Consider the following 20,237-nt stretch of genomic DNA (forward strand, 5'->3'; position numbering starts at 1 on the left):
CTGTCCTTTAAAGAAAACATCTATGAACGTCAGACTGCCTTTCAGCAGGTTTTAGGCTATTTTTGTATTTTTCACATTTTTCTCCATATCTTTGGTGTTTATGGTACGATTTCCAAATTTTTTTCAGTTATACATATCAAAATAAAATTTCCTGTTGTTTAAAGAAAACAACCATGACGGTCAGACTTCCTTTTTGCAGGTTTTTGGCTATTTTTATATTTTTTACATTTTCCCCCATATCTTTGGTGTTTTTGGTCCAATTTTAAAACTTTTTTGGGATATCGGTATCAAAATAATTTTTCCCATTGTTATGAGCATCTTTTATGTAATTTACTTTGACCGTCATCATTTACAAAATAAAACAGGGTTTCGTGTTTATTTTCTCCATTAAATCAATTAATAAATACACTTCAAATCTACTTGTACATATTACCATCCATGATTTTATTTTTTGTGCTTCGCTACTTATGGATGTTGTCATCCTTGTTAACAGAATGTATGAGTTTGAAAAAAAAATAATAATGTGCTTGCACGTGTCTTAAGGATTACCTTTATAAATAGGCGCAATTTTAACCTTTTACAATTGCCGAAACTACATTCATTGGGGGGGAATTTAAGTTTCTTTTTTGTTTAATCTTACAGCCTTTAACCTTTTATGTTTAATTCAGCAAACAATAATGGATTTATTATTAATGGATCTTACACCAGATTAGCATGTACTAAAATAAAGTGAAACTTGTAGTTGGCTAAAATAACAATCCACCTCCTCCTACTGGATGAACGAACTGACCAATAAGTGATATCCATGATAGCAACCTAAATTGACGACAATTTTTCCCCTGTCTTAATATCCTCGTATAGACTATAACCATTATTAAAAGAAATAAGTAATATGTAAAAGTAGCGCTGTAATAGCGTTTAAAGATAGTAATAATATAATATATATAGAAAATAGACGTTTTCCCCTTAAGTGCCCTGATGAGAACTGACCATCCCCTCCCCCCAAAAAGTTCTAATACTGCATTTTAAACAAAAACATGTGTGCCTAGCTTCTAGGGGAATCTTTTAATGGGTTAAAACCTGCCCGTGACCAAAACATAGCCTTCCTAATTTCTAAATCTAATCGGTTCACTGGTTGGGTAGTTCTTAACGGACAAACAAAAAGACTTTAAATTAAAGGACTAGAGATACTATTTCTCATTGTAGATTCAAAAGGCTTTTTTCTTAAGATATTAAAATAACAAGGATGACAACATCCATAAAAGCGAAGCTCTGAAACGATATGACAGACGAACAATAACTTTTGTTGAGTGTCAGAACCGAATATACAAAATATGAAAATATAAGGTTTAACAAAATTCTACGTAAATTTGTTGCAAAACTTCTTAAATACAGAATTCTGTTTAAGGACATACTGACATTTTTAATACTTGATTATAGAGATGCTTCGCTCATAATATTATACCTTATTGTAATAGGAATCCGTAATCAAAAAATGAGATCAATCGGATGATTTTATCAAATAAAAAAATTTTATTAAAAAAGTAAAAAAAAAACAACATGTTTAAAATGGACGTACGGACATTCTGGTAACGATTATAGAGTTGCTACGCTTTCTAAATAGTACCTAACTACTACAGGAATCACCATGCAAAGTTTGAAATCGATAGGACAATTCTAACATGCCTAAATTAATGAATAAAAGCTAATTATCTCGGACGGACGGACGGACGGACGTACGGACCGACCCTAATTATAGAAAAGCTTCGCTTTTAAAAATAGATATCAGTGGCGTGCACAGGGTTTTGTCAAGTAGCTTATTTATTGATGGAGTGAAATAGAAAATAAATATGATTTTAAAAATAAATAGAAAAAATATGATTACAAGTTAAATTAACTTTTAGATAAAAGTGTCCATAACATTTTAATCTTTCAAAATATTTGTCAATCCTTCAATTTGTTGATACCATATGCTTGGCGCGCACACGTATGTATTTACACATTCTTGTAAAAGGTTGCTCATACGTTTTAGCAAAACTTTTGCCAGAGGTACAGCCACTTACCTAATAGCGATCTTTAAATCAAATTGGCTACGCGTGGCCACGGCTTTAAATCTTTAAATCACAACCACTTTTTGAATTTTCAGTAAAAATATGAAGAAAAAAATAGTAATACGTAAAAACTTCAAACATTTAAAAATCCATGTTTTATTGGCAGGACTGGCAATGGCGACGGCTACGGCTAAGGTTACGGTTACGGCTACGGCTACGACTACGGCTACGGCTACGGCCACGGCAACGGATGCACATTTAAAGATCCATCTGCAAATTTAATCATTAGGCATTGATTATGAGCTATCTTAATTGATTTGAATTATTATAGGCATTTGTTTATTTTACATATGGGTTGTAATGTGGTTTACCCCAGGGAGGCAGGGGACATTTGGCTGTTTATTACACTAGTACCCAAAGTTTTATAATAACATTTTCTAATTAGTTGGCTTAACAACTTTGGGGACTGTTATTGAATTTTGATTGATTGGTTTATTAAGTGAATGTCCAAACGTTTTAACTTACAGAAGAAGGGGTAATTTTATGTATCATCATGTACAGTAATTTATAGGCCGTTGTCTTATCCCTGGGTTTACGCCCATTCCTAAGTTGTAATGTTGGGACACCCCACCACATGTATATGAGGGAGAGTGGAATTTGACCTGTAAATTCCTGAAACCATTTTTACGAGCAGTAAAACAATTTCGTACCTCGCAGGGGGTGTCATCCCCCCCCCCCCCCACAAATACACATCCTCCTTTTGTGAATATGTTGTATAATAGCACATGGCGCGAAACACCCCCCCCCCCCCTAAAAACAAAAGAGACCACTAACCAAGACATATATACTAAAGAATAATTTGTTAGGGGCCGGGAGATAAATATTTTGATTCTTTTGATTGTGTCGACAATTTTTATGAATTATTTCGATCTAAAAGTGACAATGGTTGCTAAAAAATCGACAATAAGTTGATGAAGAGACTTTGTCGGATAGCTACAACTACTTTTGGCCAACATGAGGCTATTCTTATAATATAAAGACTAAATATAGTCTTATGTAGAAAAAGTATACAATAATTTACCTCTCATTGATCTATCCTTGCATCTTGATGTCTTTAAATGTTTTTAGATTACATTTTCCCATCCCTGCCCCCTACGACCCATTGTTTTACTTTTGCGGGAAGGAATGGGGACATATAATCAGTAATTTTAATCTATTTAAATCATTTATTTTTAAATAATTCTTAATAGATCCTTGTTTTTTTATGGAGTGTTGTTTATGCTGTTTTTTTTATCAACATAATACTAAATTGGTAGATCGAGTTTTCTAGTAGCAGTAACAAAAAGAATAAAAATAGTTAAGTTGTCATTATCAGACTTGCGTTACGGGGTTATTTTCTAGTTAAAATGTTTAAACCATGAAAGTCGACAATGATTATAAACAAATTAACCCATTCTGTAGATTTTAATTATTTGTTGAAAAGTTCAGAACCAACCAATCAAAATTCATACCCAAAGTTTTTAAGCAAACAAATAAGATAACGTGGTTAAAAAATATTTGGTACTAATGTAATTTACAATTCAATGTACCCCCTTTAAGATTAAGTTTGATTTTTTTAAATGCTGAATAACGTTCCCCCCACCCTGCAATTGCATGTGTATACTATATAGGGCTACCCATGAAAAATTGTTGGCATTTTTGATTAATTATTATAATGAGTTGAAACAATCTAAATAGGGTTTTTTTTTATTTTCAGAGGGTCCAGTCAAAATGCCCCTACCCCCCATGTCATTAAGGGCGTGCATATGTTTATTTTGTGAGGTGGACAAGGTTTTCTGTTAATTTTAATACTAAACTTAAACCCACCCACCCCCCCCCCAAAAAAAAAATACCAGCTTAAAACAATTTTTATAAAAATTTGCGGAATATTTGTTGCTTTCCCACAAAGTGCTTGTCAAGCCATGGAAGTCACTCATCTTATTTTTAAATAAATTCTAAATAAGGTGGTTGGTCAGTTTTTTTCCTCTTTACCAAGTACCAAATATAACCTAACCGAAACATCAAAACAAACAAACTGAATACCCCCCCCCCCCCTCCCTCACTTTTTTCAATGAATCTTATATTTCCTAGGATGGGGTATATTCCCCCTATATCTTTACTCTTTACGCGACTGCCTGTTTTTACCCCCTACTTCCTCTGTTTAATGTGGTATTATGAGTTTTATGAATAAAAAGCCAATTTATTTTTATGAACAAAAAACACATGAAATTTTTAAAATATTTGAATTACATGAATATGGTTGTTACAGGGATCTAAAGGAATAAGACAATTTCCTTTAATTGATGTACATGTCTAAAAGTACATATTAGTTAGCTAAAATATTTAAAATATTAGTACAAATAGTAGCTAAAATATTTAGACACTCAACTTAATGAACCATCTAATCAAAATTCAATAAAAGTCCCCAAAGTTGTTAAGCCTATGGATAATATAGGGTGGAGGTACCCTCCTCCAAAATAGTTAAAAACCTTCCCGGGACCTATGAGAATATACCCTGTTAAGAAGAACCCGATCGGTTCAGCGGTTAGCGAGATCCTTCGGTAAAGACACACAGACAAACAGACAAACATCCTATTACTTTAGTATAAGGATGAAAAATATCTAATTTTTCATTGCAATTATTCATATTTGTCTCCTATAGTGTTTCATTTACATAACTAACTTTTATATGAAATATTTTCTACCCATGATATTATATGCGTAGCAAGAGTATAGGGATAGGTTAATGCAAGATAATTATTTCTCAAGCCCAATTATTCATATTTGTCTCCTATAGTGTTTCATTTACATAACTAAATTTTGTATCAAATATTTTCTACCCATGATATTATATGCGTAGCAAGAATATGAGGATATGTTAATGAAAAAAAGTTATTAATTGCATAGTATTATAGACAGCGTTCCTCGGATATTTGTCAACAATTTTATGAACAAAACCAGTTTTGTTAGCCCCGAGGGACCGAAGGCTCAGGCTAACAAAACTTGCACTATTCTTTAAAATTTAATATTCGTGGAAAATTGTCTGTAATACATGTATGCAAGCAGTTTTTCAACATATCTACATTAATAATTTAAGAATTATAATATTTATTTATCGTTCGTATTATAGACAGCTTTTCGTTGTTATTATCAAGCGGTTTGAAAGATATACTGGAAATAATATATAGTTTCTATAAGTGCTCTTACTCTATAATTGTGAATGTTCGTTTGTCCGAGGATCTGATTTGTTGAGCTTCGCTTTTATAGATGTTTTGACTAATCTACAGCTTTAGGGTGGTTTTCCTCGGAGTGCCTAGCGAGCACAGAATCTATCCCCTGAAAGCTCTCCTCTTTTGATATAATTTGAAGATAAGGGGGGGGTCGGGGGGGAGCGGGTGGTAGTTTTCTCATGTTTTGTGTTTGGTTCTATTGAGTAGAGGGTAGCCCTGTAGGTTTAGGGCAACTCAGGTAGAGGACTGTAAGGGTTAGGCAAAACAACAACATAACCCCCCCCCCCAACAACAACACTCTATTTCCAATATATTTTCGAAATAGGGGGCGGGGGTTGTGCTCTCAGTGCACTTTGAGGGAAACAACTGCTTTTTGTTTATTGACCTATTCCTAAATTGCTACATGATATGATATGATGAGATACATAATGACAGAGTATACCTAGTTTCATACTAGGCGTTCCATTCATTTTAGTAGGAATTGTCTTCATTTAATCTGTGTAAAATATTTGCTTTTAGAATATTGCACCTAAAAAAATAGCCTTTTTAGCAAGCTAATATAAATTTTCTATTAAACATTTCTGGATAGTTTCCCTCAAAGTGCCTAGACAAACACAGACCCCCCCCCCCTTTTTTGTATTAAAATAATGTGGTAGACTATTTTTTTGTGTTATTGTTATTTTATGCTAGGTTAGATTAGGGTATATTGGGTACAAAGCAGTCCCGAAGGGCTAGGCAGTAAGATAAAAACTACCCTCAACAATTTGAATTATATAGCAATAATAAGGTTGGGGGGGGGGGGTCTTTTGTGTTCGCAATGCACTAATGAGGGAAAGCATATATTTCTATATTGATAAAAAGTACAGTATACTATTCTACAGTTAAAATAGAACATTTATTTGATTTTAAGGGATGATAAGATAGAAGCTAAATTGATGTTAAACAAAATTAACCCTTCTGTAGATTAAAGTTATTGGTTAAAAAGTAAGGATAATGTTAGTTTGAACAAATCAATCAAATCACAAAATTATTTTTAAGCCAACCAATGAGAGAACGAGTTTATAAAACTTTGGGTATCACTCTAATTGACAGTCTAATGTCCCATCTCTCACATTTAAAACTGGATAGACTAAATTGCTAATTTATGTTATAACGTATCTTAAACTTCAAGTTTTTATACGTCACTTGAAATCTCAAAAACGGCCACGCTTTCAAAACAATTTAATGAATCGTATAAGCGTCAAAGTTAGTATGGCTCATAAGGTCAAAATTTATTTGAACCTGGTGTGATATTTGAAATATTTGAAAAATCCTGAATTTTTGCATAAATATTTAGTCTGCAGTTACTATTGGGTTAATGGATATAGGATATACGTGGATATATTGACAGTGAAAAATTTGTCTTTAAATTAGCTTGCTAATACGGACCTCAATTATTGTTTAATAAAGTGAAGGGGGTAGGGTAAAGTGTGTGGATGAGGGGTATCATTATTCTAGCCAGCTGCGAGTATATTTATCAGAGTACATGAAAATCTGGTGCAACATCCAAGTAACAACATATCGATAGCTGGTTTTAGGCGGGTTTCTAGAATTATTTAATTAATTTTGTCACAGTTAGCTTTCAGCTAAGAAAGAAAACCTACAACGATTCCAAGACTCTAAAGATAGAATAGCCTAGAACCATTACTAGAGAAATGTGAAGCTTATCTAATTAAGATTACTTAATCGATTTAGTGTTTATTGAGGTCTTAAGCTTCGGACAATAAAACCTTACATAGGATACTATCATAGTTAAAAAATCTACAAAGGCCAACCTCGAAATGTATTGTGATTACGTAGTTCGGTTTGCATACAAAACTGCTAACATGAAATGAATAAAATGGGATCGTGAGAAAGGTGTTTTTTTTACAAATTTTTACTAAAAAAATTTAATATTGCATTTCAATAGCAAATATCGTTCCTTTAACTTTGCTCACTATGTCTTTACAAATTTCATAGTTAAATTTACTTAATCTCACTATAAAAATTATAATAATTCTATGCGACCATTAAAAATGTAGGCAGTTTTAAGATCTTACATGACAAACATCCATCTACTTCAGTATATTGAGTTTATTTTCTAAAATATACTTATCCCCTTCCCCAAACAGGCTACTGTTTATTACGCATATTGCATATTGACCTATACAAACTGAACTAGAATATAATATAAGTTGAGAGTAAGTTGAATACCAAAAAGAAAGAACACGTCTTTGATAATCGATATATTATTACTTTGATGTAGCACCATATTTTCATGTTCTCTAAAAAAAGAGATACTTGCAGCGGGCTAAAATAATCATACCCCGCATCTACCCCCTTTACCACATCACCTCCATTCCTAGTGTTTGAATTAACTGACCTATAAAATGTCTATACGTTTTAGCCCCAGTAATTGTAATCTACAGAAGGGATAATTTTGTGTATCATCATTGTTGATTTACATAAATTTATCAGCCATTGTCTTATCCCTTTAGCTCCCTGCTGTGGATAGCATAATGAGTGATATCTCGAGTCTACTGGACCCCTTGCACCGCAGGACCTGTGCAGGACGCTTGGATTGATTACCACACCAGGGTACAGAACAACAACATTCATTTAAATTATTAATTCAATAAATGAATGAATATATAATGGATTTATCATTACATGGATCTTACACCAGATTATCATGTACTCTAATAAAGTGAAATTTGTAGCTGGCTAAAATAACGATCCCACCAGTCCACCCTCTTTACTCCATCCCCTCCCCTCCTACTGGATTAAGAAATTGACCAATGAGAGAAGTCAATGTTAGCAACCTAAATTGATGACAATTTTCCTCTGTCATAATTTCCACGTATATTCTATATCCATTGAATGGATGGAATATTTTGTATTCAAATTTACTAATGCTATCAATCGTTTCAGTAGTAGCAAAGCTACTGTAAAAGTCATGACTAGAATTCTTGGGGCATGGGGTAAAGGGAGTGGATGTAAGGCATTGGTTTCTTAGCCAGCTACAAGTTTCACTTATTAGGTTACTTTATAATTTTTTGTAAGATCCAATTAGTAATACATCCAATTTAATATTTAGAGTTATACATATATGTATATGAGCGTAGATTCTATAATAAACTAGAACTCGAAACAAGTGTTCTAAATGCAAATTATCGACATATTCTCTGTAGAAGTGCCAAGTACTGCAAGTAAATATTTATGCACAATATCATAGAGGGAAGGTACAATGGACCTCAAATAAAACTAGTACCCAAAGGTTAATAACCGCGTTATCTTATTCGTTAGCTAAAAAACTTTGGGTACTTATATTAAATCTTTTTTGGTTAGTTCTTTGTGATGTCCAAACTTTGTAGTGGGACAAAGTGTCTCAAAAATCAGCATTGTGACGTCATAAAAATGAGGCAGATGAGAGGAGAAGTGGAAAAGAAAACCACTAAAAATGAGATGGATAATACCTCATTTTTATGACGTCACATGGCTGATTTTTGAGACACTTTGTCCCACTACCAAACTTTTTACCCAATTATTTGAATCTAAGGGGTAATTTTGTTTACTTTTATTAATCGTCATTTGTCTTGTCCCTTAAGATCCCTATAGGTATTAATTTTCAAATTTGTTTGCCAAATTACCTAAAAGCATACGATATGGTACACAAACAAGGCCAGGATGATAACATTCATAAAACTTAAGCTTGACAAATAAATATTCACCCAAATAGAAATATAGTTTATATTACAACATTATAAAAAACTACTCTTTTCAGAATGTACCTTTCCTTTACAGAAATATTTTTTTTTTAATTGATTGATTATAATACATTATTCTTAAATTCATGATCTTAATATGCGGCTCGGATTGACTGCCGTACGGACATATACGATCTATATAAAGCCTCACTTTAAAAAGAACTTGTTTAAATCTATCAAATTCATCTATCAAATTCATATCTAATTGTACTTCTTAGGAAAACTTTAAAATGGTCTACAGAAAATTTTTAGTAAATATGCCGAAAAGCTTAGTGAATTAAACTTAGGTTTATCTGTGAAACTTCGTTTTTCTTTAAAATCATAAAGACTAAACGTTTAGTTAAAAAACATAAATTATTCTCCATTTGAATAATTTATAAAGTTTTTATTTTAACAAATTCATATATGACCAGTGACCACTTGTATTTAACCCTTCTCAGGTGTGTATGCATGTAGTGAAGGGGGGGGGGAGGTTAAATGATGTTAGCACCCCCCCCCCCCTACTAGTTTAACCCTTTAGAATATATGATGTGAGCAATCACTCTTGACTCCACAGGTGTTCCAGGTATCAAGCTGGCGCATTTCTGCATCCATGTGTGTCAGTGGTTATCACTTTTCCCCTGTTAGCAATCAAGGCGTTTTCCCTCAAAATGCCTTGTTGAGCAAAGTAATCCCCCTTTTCCTTATTTTGCAATAAATGGAAAATGAGAAAAGTGGGGGGTAGTTTTATACATGAGTTTAGGTCAGTTTAGGTTAGAGTAGCTCCGCAGGGTTAGGGCACATCAGGTAAAGACCCCACTGGTTTATTGTCCCCCGCAGGTGTTAGACATAGAGGAAAAAACTGACCCACTACATTTTCATTTTATTTATATTTTGGCATTTAGGTTTTAACCATAGTTTAGTTTAAATAACAGAGTTCTTAAAATTAGAAAGAAATTTTAAAACCTGCCAAGAGCCTATTAGAAGTTCCCTGTAATGAAAACTTAATCGACTCAGACGTTATCGAGATCTTAACTGACAGATCATTATTACTTTTTTGCTTAATTTTATCTATCTCAAGATATTCATTTACAAATAAAAATGTTGATTCAATTGATTTTTTCTTGTTAGAAACTTATACTTAGATATCCGTATGCTAACAGGGTTCGTGTGTGTGTGTGTATGTGTATCAGTGTGAACTATCCATTCATTCCTTAAACTACTTAAACATTAAGGTATTCATAGCCAGGAAAATAGGGATATGTTAATGGAGGATTAATTTATCTTTCCCCATCCAAACATACTAATTGAAAGGTCTCATCAAGAAAGGTTTCTAATATGGTTTCGAAACCGATTAATATCTGCTGTATTACAACTGGCTTTAAGCCATTCTAAAAAATCAGTATTACAGACAATTTTCCACGAATATCAAAATAAAAATCATAAAACTAATACCCGATTTGTATAAAATTTTGATATACAAAGTATTATTATCTTCCATTAACATTTCCCCACATTCCTGATTCATAATTCATGAATTTGGGAATTTCAGTTGGTAAAATATACAAATATGTAATGGTAATAGACATTTTTTAGAGTATTTTTTTATTTTTTTTATTTTTATTGACCAATTTTTGTAAAACTATGTAAGTGTTTTAGCTTTATTGCTAGTAAGCAGGGGACATTGGACTGTAAATCTTACTGGTACCTAAAGTTGCATATATATGTACATAATCTCAAACTTTGGGGACTTTACTAAACCTTGATTGGTTGGAATAAGCTAGCAGTGACTTAACTTTTCCACCATTAATTTTGCTTTTCATAATTGGGGATTTACGTACATACTTTTTTTCGGTCATTGTATTATCTCTTTAGATCCCCGCTACTAATGGATTTACTTTACTTCTAAAAAATGACACATAATTTTTCATAGTAAAGCTAATACCTTTTATTGAGCACTCTATGGTAACTTGTCTGTTAAAAAGAATGTATGGCCGCACTGGTTTACTTTAAAGGCATAATTTACCAAGTTTTTGGTTAGAAATTACATTTTTAAAAGCGAAGCTTTTCTATAATTAGGGTCGGTCCGTCCGTACGTCCGTAACGGATAGCTTTTTCCGTTAATTTAGGCATGTTAGAATTGTCCTATCGATTTCAAATTTTGCATGGTGATTCCTTTAGTAGTTAGGTACGATTTAGAAAGCGTAGCAACTCTATAATCATCACCAAAATGTCCGTACGTCCATTTTAAACATGTTGATTTTTTTACTTTTTTAACAACAAATTTTTATGTGATCTAATCATCCGATTGATCTGATTTTTGGTATATTAATTCCTGGGAAAACAAAGTATAATTCAATAAGCGAAGCAACTCTATAATCAAGTCCTAAAAATGTAAGTATGTCCATAAACATTATCCTTAATCAAGCAGTTTTTCAACAAATTTACTTACAATTTTGCATCGACTCTTATACATTTATATTCTGATTATTCAGTTCTAACACTATACAAGTGTTAATGTCCGTTTGTCCTACCGTTTCAGTGCTTTGCTTTTATGGATGTTGTCATCCTTGTTTAATCACATCTAGGTAAGTTCAAGTAAAACTCAAGCTTTATACTAGTAGTAGTAGGTTGTCTATCTAAGAAAGTTGATTGGAATTTAAATCTATCTAGACTCCTATAATACAAAGTAGCTTGATGTCTGTCCGTCTCTCTGTCTCTTAAGATCTTGGTAACCACTGAACTGATTGGATTCTACTCTTCAGGGAATATATCTACTAGTCCTGTGGTGGTTATAAGCTATTTTCTTGTGGGGTGGGACACCCCTCACCCTTTAAAAAACAAAAATTCTCCCTCAAATTTTTTTTGAGGCAGTTAATTTAAACTCTGCAAGAACAGTATTCTATTGAGTTGGAATCTTACTTAAAGGTGACAGTATTATGTTTGTACTCTTCAGAATATATGCCTATTGGTCCTGTGGTGGTTTTAAGCTATTTTCTTGGGGGGTGGGACACCCCCAAAAAAGAAAATTCCCCACCCCCAAAAAAAAATTATTTTAGGCATTTACTTCACATAAATTGGCAGCACAAGAAAATTTTTATTTCTTATATCATTTTTTAAAATTACCTCTTGGGACAAAGCTCCTAGAGGCTAGGGGCGAAGCCGCTAGTTCGTATTATAAAGTAACAGGATATTTGTCTGTGTGTTTGCATGTTTGTAGCGAAGGATCCCGCTAACCGCTGAACCAATCGGGTTCTCCTTACCAAGGTAGGGGTAACACCACCTTCCCAAAAGAAATAAAAACAAGGATGACAACATCCATAAAAGCGAAGCTCTGAAACGGTAGGACAAACGGACATTAACACTTGTATAATGTCAGAACTTAATAATCAGAATGCGAATGTATAAGAGTCAAAGCAAAATTGTAAGTAAATTTGTTAAAAAACTGCTTGATACAGGATAATGATTATGGACATACTTACATTTTTAGGACTTGATTATAGAAATGCTTCGCTTATAACATTGTACTTTGTTGTCCAAGGAATCAGTATACCAAAAATCAGACTAATCGGATAATTAGGTCACTTACAAATTTGTTGTTAAAAATGAAAAAAAAATCAACATGTTTAAAATGGACGTACGGACATTCTGGTAATGATTATAGAGTTGCTACGCTTTCTAACTCGTACCTATCTATTACAGGAATCACCATGCAAAATTTGAAATCGATAGGACAATTCTAACATGCCTAAATTAACGAAAAAAGCTATTTAAAAAAGTAAAAAAAATCAACATGTTTAAAATGGACGTACGGACATTTTGGTGATGATTATAGAGTTGCTACGCTTTCTAAATCGTACCTAACTATTAAAGGAATCACCATGCAAAATTTGAAATCGATAGGACAATTCTAACATGCCTAAATTAACGAAAAAAGCTATCCGTTACGGACGTACGGACGTACGGACGTACGGACGGACGGACCGACCCTAATTATAGAAAAGCTTCGCTTTTAAAAATTGGGAGAACAAATTTTACGTAGAGACTTGAACGCAACATAGAAAATAATTACATATTTGAAATAATAAAAAATACACATTTAAAGTGCCACTAGAGGCCTCTTGGGGCGTAGCTGATAGTTTTAAATATTGTACCAGCATTAGAAAAGCACCACTTAATTATAATATTATGATTAATAAGATTTTTATTAAAATTATTACTGTTAAATATATACATTTTTCTAATATAAGGTGGGACATATTTAGTTATCTTGAAGCAATTGGTCATTTAGGCTGTAATGCTGCAGTGCACTTTTTAAAAGCGAAGCTTTTCTATAATTAGGGTCGGTCCGTCCGTACGTCCGTCCGTCCGTCACAGAGAGTTAGCTCTTTTCGTTAATTTAAACAGGTTAGAATTGTCCTATCGATTTCAAACTTTGCATGATGATTCCTATAGTAGTTAGGTACAATTAAAAAAGCGAAGCAACTCTATAAACAATACCATAATGACCGTAAGTCCATTTTAAACATGTCGATTTTTAACTTTTTTGACAACAAATTTTTGTATGTTAGAATAATCTGATTCTTCTGATTTTTTGAAAACTGATTCCTATTACAACAAGGTACAATGTTATAAGCGAAGCATCTCTATAAACAAGTCCCAAAAATGTAAGTATGTCCTTAAACAGTATCATCTATGCAGTTTTACAACAAATTTTCTTAAAATATTGTTTGTACTGATGCATTAATATTCTGCTAATTCAGTTAATAATCTGACTGATGAACCCGCGGCTGTTATGGAATACTTGTGTAGAAGTTGTACCATCAAACCTGCAAACCGCTTGAATGTTCTTGGTATCCTAGTGGCGGGATTCAACTCAATAAGAACGTTCTGTGCAGTATGGATAAACACTTGCAATAAACCAGCTCTGTTCAGAGGGCTATCAAATAGCATCAACAGACACTGGTGAGTGATATCAGGCCTGGCTGTTGAGAAATCACGGCCAGATTTGGTCAACAGGCTCTTGTGGTCGTCAATATTCAACAGGGAATATTCTCTGCCGGTCTTGCAAGTTTCCAGATGGGCGCCCTCTAGAATGACAATCAATCGTTTCTCTGTGTGCTTCTGTGATAACCTTCTCTTTGGGACCGGCACTTCTATCACTTTCTTGGCTGGGCCTTGATCACCTTCCTCTTTAGCCTTGCGTTTGTCTCCCATATCAGTAAAACAGTAACTTCTAAAATTTCTTTTAAATTTCTTAAATTTTCATTCCTTCTCTTGTAGAAGTCTGACAATCAACAAGTGTTAATGTTCGTTTGTCCTTCCATTTCAGAGCGCGCTTTTATGGAGGTTGTCATCCTTGTTATTGCTAAGCTTTATGGGTGTTGTCATCCTTGTTCTCTATTAAATGGAATAATTTTTTTTAATAAAGTAAAATAATGGGTCTCATCGTTCTGGCCAATGAGAGTTTATTATGGATTATTGGAGCACTATGAGTTTTAAACATTTAATTCTTGGAAAAATTGAGCTCATTTATAGACATTTATTTCCTATAGAGATCTGACATGAATCTTGAAGCAATAAAGCAGGATGTTTAGTAAGTGTTAAAAATTGGAAGAATCTGTTAAGTAAAAGTTATCGCAAATATACTTAGTAAATAATGGTGTTATTTGGTTCTCTAATTTATTTCATACAATATTTAGGTAGAGCATCCACACTAAAAAAATTTTGACCGTCAGTTTGTAGGATACATATGTATAGCTTGTACCAACCAATTAAGATTTAATGAAAGAACCTAAAGGTTTTAAGCCAATGAATAAGAGAACGTGTTTAAAAAACCTTGAGTACAAGTAAAATTTACAGAAATATGTCCCCTTCCATTTATGTTTTTATGCTTCTATAAAATCTAATAAAACAAGGATGACAACATCTATAAAAGCGAAGCACTGAAACGGTAGGACAAACGGACATTAACACTTGTATAGTATCTGAACTGAATAATCAGAATATAAAAGTATAAGAGTCGAAGCAAAAGTGTAAGTAAATTTGTTGAAAAACTGCTTGATACAGGATAATGTTTATGGACATACTTACATTTTAGGACTTGATTATAGAGTTGCTTCGCTTATAAAATTGTTCTTTGTTGTCCCAGGAATCAATATACCAAAAATCAGATCAAACGGATAATTAGATCACATAAAAATTTGTTGTTAAAAAATTAGAAAAATCAACATGTTTAAAATGGACGTACGGACATTCTGGTAATGATTATAGAGTTGCTACGCTTTCTAAATCGTACCTAACTACTACAGGAATCTCCATGCAACATTTAAAATCGATAGGACAATTCTAACATGCCTAAATTAACGAATAAAATCTCGGACGGACGTACGGACGGACCGACCCTAATTATAGAAAAGCTTCGCTTTTAAAAAAATTGTCTGTTAGCGACTAAAGAACCACTCTAATTATAGAAAAGCTTCACGTTTTAAATAACAACTTTAAACACAAGCCGGCGCTTTTGATTCCATTTTAAAACCTAACATCTTTAAAGATTCACTTTGAGCTTGATTAATGACCTATCGAAAAGATCCATTTTTTTCAACCCCTCTCAAATTTTGCCCCTTTTAGCTCAAAGACGTGTACCTAGAGGCTGAAAAACAAGGATGACAACATCCATAAAAGCGAAGCTCTGAAATGGAAGGACAAACGAACATTAACACTTGTAGATTGTCAGAACAAACAATATTTTAAGAAATTTGTTGCACAACTGCATAAATAGATGATACTGTTTAAGGACATACTTACATTTTTGGGACTTGTTTATAGAGATGCTTCGCTTATAACATTGTACCTTGTTGTAATAGGAATTAGTTTTCAAAAAATCAGAAGAATCGGATAATTTTAACACACAAAAATTTGTTGTCAAAAAAGTTAAAAATCGACATGTTTAAAATGGACGTACGGACATTCTGTTATTGTTTATAGAGTTGCTACGCTTCTATAATTGTACCTAACTACTACAGGAATCATCATGCAGAGTTTGGAATCGATAGGACAATTCTAACCTGTTTAAATTAACGAACCGAGCTAACTCTCTGTGACGGACGGACGGACGTACGGACGGACCGACCCTAATTATAGAAAAGCTTCGCTTTTAAAAAGTCATGAAAAACAGTAAAACAATATTTCTTTGAAAAGAGCTGAACAAAAGGGATCTAAAGGGATAAGACTTTGGACGAAAAATTGATGTACATCCCCAATGATAATACACTAAATTAACCCTTTTTGTAAATAACAATAAGTGGTTAAAAAGTTTTGACACCTAATTTGTTAAGCAAACGAATAAGAAAACGTTATTATTGGACGTTTGCGACTAATATAATAAGAAATAACCCTCTTTTGAGATAAAATCAATCTTATTAGACGTTCACTCAAAGCCCAAAAATAATGGACTTAAAAGTGTATTAAACTGTATATAAGACATTTGCGAATATATTAATACCATTAATTTGCCTCTTAGATAGAAAAAAGTATGTTTTTTTAATATTTTTCTCTTGCTACAAATCAAATTTCAAATTTGAGTCACCAAAAATGCTAAACTAATTTTTGCTCTAGAAGAATCAATTTTTGGAGTTAGAAAGTGCTTAATACCTCATTTTAATTGCCTGGCATTGCTTTATAATATACAGGTAATGACTTGGTTTTTTATGGAACAGCTGACTAATAAATCGAGGTTTTGTGATAAACCCACTTTTGTTGTTGCTCCATAAATGATATTTTTTTCCCAATTTTTTTGGCTGTAAAGAAGCTTTATATATTCATATAACATCCACCTAAATTTGACTTTTGGTATTTTATTTATAATATCACCAGAGGGAATTGAATTTTGGAAAAAAAATATCAATTTATATTTTACACTGCTATGCATTGTTCTTGTTCTTGTTTCTAAAAAAAATTTATATTATTAAAAAGAGAATTATTTAACGCTTCTATAGGTATGTTTATCATTTTTCTAGAGTAAATATAACTATAATTACACCATTTTAAAGTTAGACATCATAACATATTAACACAATTATTGAATCGGTCTATATTATTAAGCTGGCAACTCTTAAAAGAGCTGCATTTCATTATCCTATTATATAAAGTAGTATCTTTTTTGTCTTCAGATTTCGACAATTACAGTACCTATTGAGTTCTGTGTTTTATGGATGCTTCTGACGTGTAGTAATAATAAGAATAAACAGCTAAATATTCTAATAAAGTGTATTAATTCAAAGACAGATTAAACATACAAATATAGATATTAATTATAATAACAAGGTTACACTTTTAGGTTCGTGCCGAATCACAGAGCAAAGACTTGCTCCGGGACGGGTGACACAAGAACTAAAAGTTAATATATAAAATACATACAATGCTCTCAAGACAGGAAGAAAGGGACTATACATCACATTTCTCCCCGGCTTTAACATGAACATAAATTTCGAAACTGTAACATTACAGATTGAATATAACAATATGTTTATTACATGTTAATTAGCAAATATGGTATAAGTAGCATTGAATGCTTATCAAATAGATAATGATTGATCTGGTATGACACCTGTCATAATTTTTATTTTTTTTTTTTTAATTTATTTCCAGATCTTTAAACATTTCATATATATTTTTTTTTCTTTTTTGTTTTGGTTTCTTAAAACTCTTTTATGTTTTTTTTATGTTCCTTTTTTCTCTTTATGTGTTTTTTTTTCCCTTTTTTATATATTTTTTTTAAAAAAAACATTGATTAACATATAATCATTGGAAATGCATTGATTAACATAATTATTATAAATGCATGATAAATAAAAACACTGATTAACATATAACCATCAGAAATGCATTGATTTAAAACATGTCATTAGAGATGCATTGTTATAAAAGCATTGATATTATAACCTTTCGAGACTACTACTGCCTCAACAAATACTTAAACATTAATACATAAAAATAAAATATGAATTAACACACATTAAACTATAATTATTACTTTCTTTTTCCAGCTGCTCTTCCTTTCTTGCCAGATTCTTCAATATCCATAGGAATGTTAGCTTCATTATCATTCATTCCAAGTTTTGCGGTCTCATCACATCCTTGCCTCAGTATCACCAAGCATATGTAAACATCTTTCAAATCCGCTATTAACCGCAACTGAAATCGAGGTCGCAACGCTGTCAACCTCCTCTTGAATATCCAAAATCTTTTGATGCTTACGACTAACCTCCTCCCCGAATTTATCAAGCACCGTCAATATTCCAGGCGTGTGTTCCATCCTCATTTCCTCCATCGCTTGTTCATCAACACGCCATTGCTGACCTGACAACTCAAGATCTAGACAAACAGGAATGTTCTGATCCAAAGGCTGATCCTGCTGGATACAAACAGGACCCCCAAACCGAGTAACCAACTTAAAATCACCATCAAACCACTCATTTACTCTGTGTTCAGGATTAAACTTCCATTCGAGATTTGTTGCCACATCCTCTAAAGTAGAACCTGGCTCACAAAGCAACGTCTGCTTGGCTAGAGTAGGACGCAGACGTTTGCAGCGCATCTGCATTTCCCAGGTTAATATTCTTCCGTCTACTTTATTGTTAACCAAACTACCTGTATATGTAGCACTCACAAGATTCTCAATTATTTCTCTTTGTCCATCCAATCTAACATAGCGTATCTCAGCTGGCATCTCTCCACTGGTAATTAAGCTGACCGAATTCACGTTGAAGATGCGCGGTATAAAAACCGATAGGTACGCGTATTCATTCACATGAATAGCGTCAATAAACACTTTAGCACTCAAATCCTGTTCAGACTTTCCTTCAAGCCACTCTTTCTGTAACTTGAATAAAGTTGTGGATGGCATCTGTTTCAAAATAAAGGAAATTTTATTCACAACGTCTCTCCAATGCGCCAGAAGCCGGATAGCTGATACAACCTGCGTCTTCAAACGCGCATCAATGCTATTGCCTACCGTTCTCAGCACCGACTGAAGGCTCATTCGACCATCTGCAGGTATGACGTCAACTCTGGAAAGTTGGTGCCAGTCATCCAGTTCCCCCATGTGCTTGATTATAGGCAACAATTCTCCCAACGTTTGGCAGCTTTTTCTCTCATCTCCATCCAGGTACTTGGCAAGAAGCACCAGACTTGGTAACATTTCACAAACAAGCTTGGAGAGAAACATAGTTGCACTCAATTTATTCAAATTATTTGTCTCGTTCCAGAACAATTTTCTGTTTATAGCTTTAGAATGCTCACCAGCCGCTACCAGGTTCAAGTGTCTTGAGTTCTGGCTGGTATAGATAGGGATCCTGTCCAAGGCCCAGTCTAATGAGTTTATACATCTCCCCATCTCAAGCTGCAACGAAAGCATGTTTACTAAGTTCAATTTGAACCTTGGTTCATTATCAATAAGACGAATTAAGTCTGCAAGTGGCATGTCTTCACTATTCATAAACACATTCCTCGACGATCTACCCACACTCAACGTTGGCAGCTCGACGCGCGACATTATCAACACCAGCCTGGATGCAGAGTTGCTGACCAACGCGCTTACAGGTAGACCAGGTTTGACTTGATTTCCTTCATCCGCAGATTGTTTGTGGCGGCCATTTTCTTCATTGCTCAATAACTGTTGATTCATTGTTGTCGCCGTAACCAACCTGCAAAAAATACAATATAATTAAATTTCAGCATAAGAATTTAATGTATAAACCTAGCATTAAATTCTTCTTCGGTAAATCTTTTTTTATAACACCATGAGCAACAGCAATACAAAACTACCAACATGGGAATTATACCTAACAACAACATCAAAACAATCAATACAAACTTAGCAAACAATGGTAGTATATCCTTAAACAAATGTTCTAAACCAAACCAAGAACCTGTAACTTGTTCGAAAAATGACAGCTTATGATCAACAAAATCCAATTTAGAAGCCTGTCCATTAAAATCCTCAAAATCTTCTAAGCCCTGATATCTAATAGTCTTATTAAAATCAGCAATAAACACCTTTTCATCATTCAGAAAAATCTTTTGTCCCACATGTTCAGATTTCTCATTTTTAATGTGAAGAATCTCGAGTCCCTGCCCCTGATTCCCAAGAA

At 33.2% G+C, this 20,237-nt stretch overlaps 1 protein-coding gene and 1 pseudogene across 3 annotated transcripts in view; one reads left to right on the forward strand and one right to left on the reverse strand.

Annotated features, from left to right (window-relative positions):
• The window catches only part of Nop60B (dyskerin pseudouridine synthase 1 Nop60B), a 581,533-nt gene that overhangs the window by 264,877 nt on the left and 296,419 nt on the right, over nucleotides 1–20,237 (forward strand). The window lies entirely within an intron of this gene.
• On the reverse strand, nucleotides 13,828–14,378 carry LOC145315546 (ribosomal RNA small subunit methyltransferase NEP1 pseudogene; annotated as a pseudogene).

Source organism: Acartia tonsa, chromosome 4 (assembly GCF_053477335.1).
Source record: "Acartia tonsa isolate MP-2025a chromosome 4, ASM5347733v1, whole genome shotgun sequence".
Taxonomy (NCBI): Eukaryota; Metazoa; Arthropoda; class Copepoda; order Calanoida; family Acartiidae; genus Acartia; species Acartia tonsa.